At 32.6% G+C, this 10,819-nt stretch overlaps 1 long non-coding RNA gene and 1 pseudogene across 1 annotated transcript; one reads left to right on the top strand and one right to left on the bottom strand.

Moving 5' to 3' along the window:
• LOC109829483 lies at positions 717–5,282 on the bottom strand. The gene is made up of 3 exons (XR_002244030.1): positions 5,253–5,282; positions 4,771–4,835; positions 717–734 (listed from the first exon to the last, which is right to left on the bottom strand). It is a non-coding gene; the product is annotated as an uncharacterized LOC109829483 (long non-coding RNA).
• On the top strand, positions 8,781–10,330 carry LOC109829482 (annotated as a pseudogene).

Raw genomic sequence — 10,819 nt, 5'->3', positions numbered from 1 at the left:
GGAAAGATTTGTTATTAAATTATTGAATGTAAGCAATGGATCAAATATATAGACATAAAATAAAGTCATTGGACCTTATGCAACGTCAAAACGAATAAGTTAAAATCTTTTAGATATTTGGATATAACAACTAAGAATCACCCTAATAATCTCATTGAATGAATGAGATACTTGGATTGAACATTAAATCTTTTGTGTCCTATAACAAAATAATATGACCAGCATTCAAGATAGAATACAATAGAATTGGTTCAGCAAGTGCAATATGTTTTCAAGAAAATACATGTCAAGTAGCATAGACAATTATCTAGCATCGGTTAATCACTATGAAGTCAAGCTCTTCTCATGTCTTCTTAAGAGAAAGGATTGAGTCTTGAAAGAAGACCCCAACCGAGCAATACATTTTTGAAAAAATGGGTGATTACAATCTACTTACAGATAATCATCAAAATCCCCAACCAAAGAATAAAATGAAGAGTATCTCTCATTACATCACACCAAAAAAAACATAAAATTCCCTAGCTGTATACATCAAAAACCTATCAAAACAACTCCTAACATACTCACACCAAAAAATTGGAACATTAGCAACATTTAGCAACAAAATATAGAGCTTAAAAACATCTCCATTCACCAAAGACCTGACCTCAACTAAATAGCATCAAATTGTTGATCTCCTAGCAGCCCCCCATGTCTCTTACTATTTCGCTATGGTTTTATGGTCATAGGAAAGGCTAAAACAATAAAAAGGACAAATCAAGACATATAACCTTCTGAACACAAAGTTAAAGGAACATGAAACAGGGATGCATAAGGAATTAGAGCAGATCACCTAAGTACTGATTGAATCATTGATAATGAACAAAGCAATATAGAAATAAATCTCTCCTATAAAGAACATTCTTTTTAAACAAATACCCATTACATCTACAATATTTCTTACATTATAATGTCTGCCAACATTTCTTACATTAACATCTATAATATTTGTTATGCTATAGAGTCTATCAATAGAATAATTAAGCTAATAGACGCAAATGCGTTTTGGCTAACTATAATTCTCTAAGTTATCATATGACTTGTAGCTTGTAAGCTTAATAATTTCCTTTAGCAATTGCATTATCAATTTTTATATGTATCATGAAATTAGTACTTTCCTCATAGTAATTTCAATTGGCATTTGAGCTCATATTTGCTTACATGAATTAAGATATTGCAAGATATTTGATAATGTCCATTTAGTAAAAGTTTACTCTCTAATAGGAATTTCCAAATTTCAGAATCTTTAGTATATAACAATTGAGTCAATTACAATTATTATTAAACAACTAAAAAAGGAAAGGGAAAAAAATAAAGCTCTCTAGACAAAATATATTAAACTACTATATCTACTTATAGTTCTAACAAATGAGCGAAAGAGATATAGCCTATGATGATTTATTGAAGGTAAAAAAGGTTAAATTATTATTGTTTTTTTTAAATTCGAGCCCAAGGTATTTATGATTATAATAATATACCATTATATCTGTGAATTTTAAGGTATATGTAAAATTTCACAAGGTTCAAATCTCTCTAACCCAATTTATTTTATTTCATCAAGTACTATAAATGCACATTATCACTTACACTGATATGAACAGTCTCAAATCTTTTAACTTAATACATAAGCATGATTTGACAAAATCTTGTGGTTAGTTATGCTCAACAAGCTCATGACCAAGGATAAAGTTAAAGCTTGGGGGAGAACAGATGATGCACACGGTAACCTTTGTGGGCTCATAATAAAACTGTTGAGCATTTGTTCTTTAAATGCTTATTTTCAGCTCAAATATGTGATCAAATACTATCCTATATGAGGCTACAAGGAAGACATAAGTCTTGGATTAGATTCCGGCCTTGGTATAAGACTCTAGAGAGAAGAAAATGTCCAGGTTCAAGGCATAGAAGAGCTCTGCTTGTAGCAACTGTTGGCCTTCTTGTTTTGATGATGATTTACAAATAATTTACATCTAATACTGTTTGTCTAGTATTTGTGTTTTATATTTATTCTAGGCAAAAAATATGTTGGAGGTTGGATCGATTGCGCCACAACGATCATATCCAATTTAGGTTGGCGGAATTATAGAGTAAAGCCTACGCAATTCAAAGTTAAAGATCAAGTTCAAGCTTCATCCGCAAGTGTACCAAGTCGAGCTTATTGAAGATCAAGATCTAGCTTGGGTAACTTAGTTTAGGTTTTATATTATGTGTGTTAAGTACCTTAAGCTCAATATCATATACACACATGTATTTAGTTTCTATGTATATATATAGTTATATATATACATGCATGGTTTTGGGTTTTCATGTTTACAAATATGAAATTACATATTTCATATTTATTATTGTGATTTGGTTTAACTACTTAGATATGAAACAAATATATTTTTATATACATACTCATATGTTTCATTTTCTATTGTATTTGCAAAATATTGTATTCTTGGTTTTTGGACTTAACAATAATCATATACATATTTTATTAAGTCTACATAATCATTGTGTAAAGTTTTAAAACATGGTTTAGCCAAAATGTCAAAATTCACATGTTTACATTTTCATGTTTTGGCCTATTTTGTAAAATAATAATATTTTTCATTTAGGAAGTTCTTTTTAGAAACCATTTGTTGTAGCATGTTTATTATCATGTCTATAATCATTCCCCAAAGTTTTACATTTTTTAGAATTTATTTGATATTTTTAAACAGTATTTTAAAATTAGAAAACTGTTTAAAACTATAAAATTTTATATATCAGTTCACGGTCGACCGCCACGGTCGACTGCGCATGAGTCTTTTCCATAGTGGGCAGCAGAAACTTTCATGGTCGACCGCCACGGTCGACCGTCAAGCTGAATTCCTCACGGTCGACCACCGCGGTCGACCGTCGAACTCTCTGGAGTTTCTCCTATTGTTTTTGGTCGACCGCCGCGGTCGACCGCCGTTTATCCCAACGGTTCTTTTGGTACAGAATCAGATTTTTGATTCTTAGGCTGTTTGGTCTTTTCCTTTGGGGTTTTTGCTGTTGCTTCCTCTTCCTATATAAATCCTCAAACCTCCTTCTATCTCAGTAACCAATGGGATATTTTAAATAAGTTTATAAAAGTTTTAATAGGGGTTTAAGTTTGGTTTAAAGCTATTTTGGTTGGTTCACAAGTGGAGGAGATCATCTACATTGTTTGAGCTTCCTTTTAATCCATCTCTCCCTCTTGTTTTTCAGAGAAGAATTCCTAAACTCTATTTCTAGCTATTTATTATTTTATTCATAATTTCTATATGCTAGATTTTATTTGAGTTTAGTTGCTTTATTTATTCTTATTGTTACACACACCCACATGAGCTTTTAGTATTTACATACATAGTATATTAGGGTTGTGAGAAATTATAACATTGAGTTAAGCTTTAATTGAGTTCTCGCATTGTATTAGAGAACAAATCATTTGTTATCTTTGTGAGATTGTACAGTTTTCGGTTAGCTAGAAAACCGAGTGTGAGGAGTGGACGTTAATTGGTGAACGTTAAAAACCGACATTGTGAGTGAGTGTATACGTTGATCGGTGATCGTTGAAAACCGACACAGTGTGGTTGTAAACGTTATTCGGGTGAGCGTAGAAAACCCGGTTGTGATAGTGGATTTCTCCCCGGGAGAGGGGAGCGAAGACGTAGGACGAAAGGTCCGAACTCCGTCATCATATCGTGTGTTTGAGTTTGCTTTGACGCACTCAATCTTATGTTTATATTTCTTATCGCCATTGTCCATATCTCATTATTTTTATCATCCACTATCTAGTTCATATTGTTTACCCTTGTGTTAGTTTACATATCCTTGCATATATCATATTGTATATCTCTTTGCTAGGATATATCTCTTTGTTCATATTGCTTATCCTAGCTTACATATCTTGTTGTATTTTATACTTACTAGGATAACTTGTTAATTAATTTTAATTGGCATAAAATCGGATTAGATTAGCATAAGACCCTAATCACTCCCCCTCTAGGGTCTAACAGCAACTATATACTATATTTAGCAGGAACGAAACTGCAGACAATTTAGAGGCATTAGCAATTCCCTCGCAGGATTACTCAATAAAATTCACAGCTTGATGGCCTGCAAACTTGGTGATTTTAAATGACACTAACTTATATTTGTATATTGTTCTCTCATGCAGCATTGTGATGTTTTTTCTTGCTGTTGGAAGCCTACTTTTGTTATACTTTGGAATGCCTAAGTACCCTTGTACACCTGATAATCAGTGAAATATTCTTTACCTATGAAAAAAAAGTCATCACTCAATTTGGTACTCAATCGCATGTTGCATTCCTATCTCACACAACTTGGACGAAGTATTGCCTTCTTAGTGATAATGCTTCAGAGTATTATGGATTAGCAAGATGTATTGCAAGCTTGCAACTTTGCAAGAAGCCTTAGAGCTTGAGTAAAATAAAGAATTTTTATTTTCAAATGGCCACGAAAGATTAACATAGAATCACATTGCCATACTAACCTAAAGCCAATGAGTCTTACATTTAAGCAAAATAAAGTTTAGTGGGATAGCAATGCATCTAATCTACGAAGTGTAATTATAAGCAAAACTAAGAGATATTCTCCTTAATTTTTAAATAGGAGTAAAAATTATGAACGATCATTCTGATATCAAATAGTTACTCAAAGCTAATCATAACACAATCATGCAATTTAAATAACAAACATTGGTAATGTAAGTCTTACCCTTGATTGATCCACCTCTGGATCTACCAGGGAAACCACTCCTGCAAGTGTTTCAAGTGTTGTCCCTGCAACCGTACAAGCATGAAAAGTGATCAGTTTGATCAAGCACAACAGTAGTTGTACTTACCAGTTATAACATTAACATGAGACGATTTCCAGCCAATCAAAGTGAAGCAATAATTACAAAAGACATAAACTGGTAAATGTAGCATCTAGTGTTAAGTTATTTTCAACATAGATACCAAGAAAGGTAAAAGATTTCAGTACCAGTGTTAAGTTATTTTCAACATAGATACCAAGAAAGGTAAAAGATTTCAGTACCAGCAACATAAGTGCTAGATTCAACACTGCTAGAATCATATCGTTATCTTCCATCACTTTGACTAAGCGACTGATGTAATAATGGTTTAAGTTATATCACTTCACTAAATGGAAAAGTAGCAAAAAAGAAAAAGAATACATAGGAGTTGAAAGCTTATCACCTTTATGGAATCAAAAACACTACTGGCATCTGACAATGACACATCAAAACCTTGATTCTGCATCAGAAAAATGAAAATATGTTTTTTATGTTTATAAAGTTTCAAATAATATCAGAACACATTGAAGATCAAAGAGAAGGCAATTAAGGATGTAACTATATCAATAGAAATAGAACTCGAGCATAATAAACTTGTGTATCAGCTGAAATAATAACAAACAATTTAGTACAAAACAAACAATGCAATGTCTAATTTGATCTCACAGGATATTTTCGGTAAATAGTCATATACAACACATTATACAAAAGAATATACCGAGATCATAAGTAATCACGAGTTCTTCATCAATCTCAGGGCTCCACTCCTCAACATGCAATCTCTCTGCCAAATTCCCCCACTCATAAAACTCAAAGAAAAACAAATAATTTGGAGGCCTCGCATGAGCAATAACCAACTTAGCCAATCAAGGATGATCCACTTCACTTCACGCTAAAAAAAACCAACATCAAAATTATCCATATTGGTCAACATGGGCACTCCCAAAATCCCAACTTTAAGTGAAAACCACCTAAAGGAGTGTAAACTTTCTTACCACCACAGTTGAAGTTCTCTGTGGAACTTGTCGAGGTCGTCTGAAGAGGAAAGGACAGGTTTTTTGATGGTGACTCTCCGGCCATCGAGCCTCACGTCGTAGACGGTGCTTTCAGAACCTTTTGTTTGGTGAAATCAAAGGAGAGTCTCAGAATGGACTAACAGAAAATTAGAGAAAAGACATAGGGGGTTTGGTGAAAGTTTACCTTTAGCGATAGGGGAGAGGAGAGAGAAGGAATAGGGAGGGAGATGGAGGGGGATTGACTTGCTCGAGCAGCTCTCTTCAAACAAAATGGGAGGCACAATCAGTTGAGTCTAGCATTCCTGTGCAATTCCCCACAATTCTCTTCAACAAAAAGAAGATGTATGGGTAATTCAATATCAGCATAAAAATTTTGGGGGGAAAATATTTTTTTTTTCTTAGCTAATAAAGATACCTTACTGGTTTTGGCATCAATCTAACATCTAAGAATGTTGTTTAATCTCAATGCATGAAACACATCCTTCGTTGTAGAAGAAGACGAACCGAGTTTTTCCACAACAAGCGGGCATGTTGCCAGGCTACTTTCGGAAACCTTTTTAGAGTCCTAGAATCTGAAATGTTCTCACTGTTCCATGCTATATTTAGCCTCTTCATTTCGTAACAAATTTTCCATTAATTCTTAAGTAAAAAAACTCATAACTTGTGACAATTAGTTGGAATTTATTGGGTGTGAAAGCTTTTGATTTTATAACTCATTTTATAAATTCTTAATAATAATAAAAAACACCACATAAATTTGCCCATTAATTAGATCCAAATTAACTTTGTTATATTTACAAAAGTTGAAGGGCAATTTGGGGTAGTGAAAGTTTTTCTAGTACTCCCTCTTTTAAAGGGTAGATAGATTTAGCTAAGTGTCACCTTATGCGTATGAATGGGCTGGCTAGTTCAAAACCCGAGGGCTAGGACTTGGGCCGTCCAATATCTTAATGGGCCTGTATAGCCATTTGGACTCTTATTTTAAAAGCTTATTCCCTCTGATTCCTACTTGCAACCACCAAAAATTATATATATCCGGATATATGAGCGGATATGTATACGGATAAAAAACAGATATGAGAAAACTAGATAGTGTTAAAAATATAGTTCATGTGATACAAAAGAGTTCATTAATATGTTCATTTTATCTAAAAAGCTAAGATTAGACATATTGATCATCAAAATTAACCTCAAATCCATAATGTAAGGATTAAAACTATCGTAACAGTATGATTAATATTTATTTGGATATTTCGGATACGGATCTAGATATTTCACTAAAAATATATCCGTAATCATATCTTATTGGTTGTAGATTTGAATAATCATATACGTATTCTAACGGATACAATTAAGTATATTTTCCTGGATCGTGATGCGGTTTAGCAACTCGTACATATATAAATATTTAGCCAAGTGTCACCTTATGCGTATGAATGGGCTGGCTAGTTCAAAACCCAAGGGCTAGGACTTGGGCCGTCCAATATCTTAATGGGCCCGTATAGCCAATTGGACTCTTATTTTAAAAGCTTATTCCCTCTGATTCCTACTTGCAACCACCAAAATTTATTTCCTTGGAGTGATGCTAGCAAGTTGGTGAACAAGAAAGAAACTGACATAATAGTCACTTTCCATCTTATGATGGAATTCACCAATGAGGTGAATATAAAATTTCAATTGGGCCGTCCAATATTTTAATGGGCCTGTATAACCAATTGGAATTGAATTTTAAAAGCTTATTCACTCTGATTCCTACTTCTAACAACCAAGATTTATTTCCTCGGATTGATGCTAGCAAGTTGGTGAACAAGAAAGAAACTGACATAATAATCACTTACATCCTATGATGGAGTTCACCAATGTGGTGAGTATAAATTTTCAATTGGAAGCTTCCTCTCATGGAAAGATTATTCCATGATATAGTCATTTTCCCATTTTTTGAGTTCAGCTACATCAATCATAACATTTCCTTCACTATGCTTATCTGCTCGTTAGTTTTACAATATGTCATGCATTTCAATTGCTTTTCTTTAAGATCTATTATTAACTCTCATGGGCCCCATTAGCTGTATAATCTTATCAGTTATTGTCCCTAGTGCAATTAGTGATCTTTGTTTGGAATTTGATTTAAGTTTTTCGGTTTTTCTATAGAGTGCCCATGGGCACTCTATAAGGGAGGAGAGAGAGAGAGATGAATAGTCCATGGGTCCCTCTGATTTGTATTAATTTCTGTGCATAATTTATTTCTCTCTATCTCTCTCCTCTCTTATAGAGTGCCCATAGGCACTTTATAAAAAAACCGTAAGTTTTTTTAATCGATTCTTACTCTTTTTACTATGAATAAGAGCAACACCTACTTCAATGCACTCATTTCTTACCATATTACTTAGTGCACATCTCCACTTATATTATAACATTAGTGCATATCTCCACTTATATTATAACAACATATTGGCCCACATATGCCATGTTGACAGATTCTAAAACGTGTATACGCTATACAAGTAAATGGTCAAAATATTAGTTCACCTTGGAAAATTTCCATCAATTGCCATCGAAAAATGGCCATAATAAGTAGAAACATTGTCATTTGACAATCATGGTGACTCTTCGATGACTAGTTCTGCCTAAATTGAAGACTTTTCTACTTTATTGAAGATGATATTGATTTCTAATCCTACCCGTCTTTTTCCTACGTGGACTTAAAAGATTATTGTAAAATAATTAAAGACTATCTAGAAATTGACCGTGAATTATATCTGGAATCATCTTTGTCTAAGTCCCTCACTTTCAAAACTTGTATGTTAATCTTCTGACGTGGCCATAGATTTAAGGATTTAAGTGACACAAGCATAAAGGAAATACTAGAACTATATCACTATTAATCCTTCTCCTAATTCATTCATTTATCTTGTCTAATGGGGATCCAAGTTACGGCTCTTCTCCTTCTTGGGCTTGCATTTCCATCACTAATGAGTTGCAACATCGGAGGTATATAACAGTTCTTATTTCTTAAGTGATTGAGAGTTTTTATTATTTCATCCAGTACATCTAACAACAAAGTTTATGTATGCATGTATGTATACACACACACATACATAACATACATATAGGTGAACCACTAAACTTGCTTTTAGAAATTGATAAGGCAGAGAGATTTTATTGTTTAACTTGCATTGCTTTGCAGAAATAATGACTTACTTTTTTTTGGCTTGGTTGTATTTATTTGTAAAACTTATCTAACTTAATTAAAATCATGCAGGAGACATCTTACATGCACAAAGAATAACTTGGACTAACCCAAACAATGCTGTTCAAAGTTGGGAGCCAACTTTAGTCAATCCCTGCTCTTGGTTTCATGTCACATGCAACGGTGACAATTCAGTTATAAGATTGTAAGTATAGTACATATCATTATAATTTGAGGCAGTTTTAACATATTTATATTTTTTTTAAAAGAATTGTATCCTATGTGTATTATTAATATTTTCACTCATGTTTTTTTGCAGAGATTTGGGCAATGCACAACTTTCTGGACCTCTTATTCCCAGATTAGGAGAACTGGAAAACCTTCAATATTTGTAAGCAATAGTTCCTTTTGATTCGATTTTATATTAAAATGATACATAAGCAAATGTTTATTTTACTACTTTAAAATTTCATTATATTTGATTAGTTACTTTGCATTTTTTTATTTCTTAAAATTTTCATATATGTATATTAATGAAAAATAATATTTGCAGATATCTTTTTGAAAATAATATAAGTGGATCAATTCCTTCAGCATTTGGAACCCTAACAAATTTAGTGAAGATGGAGCTCTATATTAATTCAAAAGCCGTGCCATTCCTCCTGAACTTGGGAATCTAAAATCACTAAGATATATGTAAGTGCACTTATAGAGCTTAATTTCAATGGTCTTAAAGAATTATTAATAAAGTATGTAATATTGTTGACAGAACGTACAGATATTAACTTCTTGTAGGGAATTGAATGGAAATAAATTATCTGGTGTTTTGCCAATTCAAGTGCTCAACCTTGCTACCACTGGAAGCTTGGAAATATTGTGAGTAGTTAAAATATAATTTTCTCAAGCACTAGAAAACTTTGGAAAATCTTTTATAGTGCTTGAAACTATGTTATCTTTGAACAGGAATGTTTCAGATAATTCATTAGCTGGAACGCTAAAATCATCCCATTACAGAGGTCAGTAAAGAAACCTCTTGAAGATTTTGTATGAAAACTGAGAAAAAGTTGAGCCTTTTGTTTTCATTTTATCAATTTATAAGTTCCTTTTCTTAATTTTCTTCACATGGTTTTCTGAAGTCACTTCAATAATCCAAGATCAAAGCTCCAGAACTTCAGTACCATCAGAAGGAGAATAAAGCTGACTGATGCATTGATAATTGGATAATATGTACTATTGATCTATTGTTTTAATATAGGAAAAATTGTGTCAAGACCCCACAAGCAATATCTTCATATGTGCTGCAGCCCCTTCATTTTTCCTCCCTATGGTTCAGCCCCAAGAAGTGTGACATCTTGTGCTGCAGCCCTCTTTTAGCAATTATTACCAGTCAACTAATATAGAAAGAGAATAAAAAGTACAAAACCCCAAAATGCCATTATCTTTTTCATGTTAGGTCTATTTATTAGAACTAACATGAACTCTTATTAAACTAACATGAACTCTAATTAGAACTAACGCGGGCTTTTATTAGAACTAATTTAATTCCTTTTAAGTCTAATTTAAATCATGTTATGTCTAATTCAACTTATTTTAAGTCTAATTTAATTGGACTTAACATGAAATTAGACTTAAAAATTGAATTAGACTTAACATGATTTAAATTAGACTTAAAAGGAATTTAACATGATTGAAATTAGACTTAAAATTTCGTGTTAGGTCTAATAAAAGTTCGTGTTAAGTCTAATTTCATGTTAGGTCTAATAA

The sequence above is a fragment of the Asparagus officinalis genome, chromosome 2 (assembly GCF_001876935.1).
Source record: "Asparagus officinalis chromosome 2, Aspof.V1, whole genome shotgun sequence".
Classification (NCBI taxonomy): Eukaryota; Viridiplantae; Streptophyta; class Magnoliopsida; order Asparagales; family Asparagaceae; genus Asparagus; species Asparagus officinalis.
Note: the sequence above shows the minus strand (reverse complement) of the source record. Positions and strands in the feature narration are given on the sequence as shown.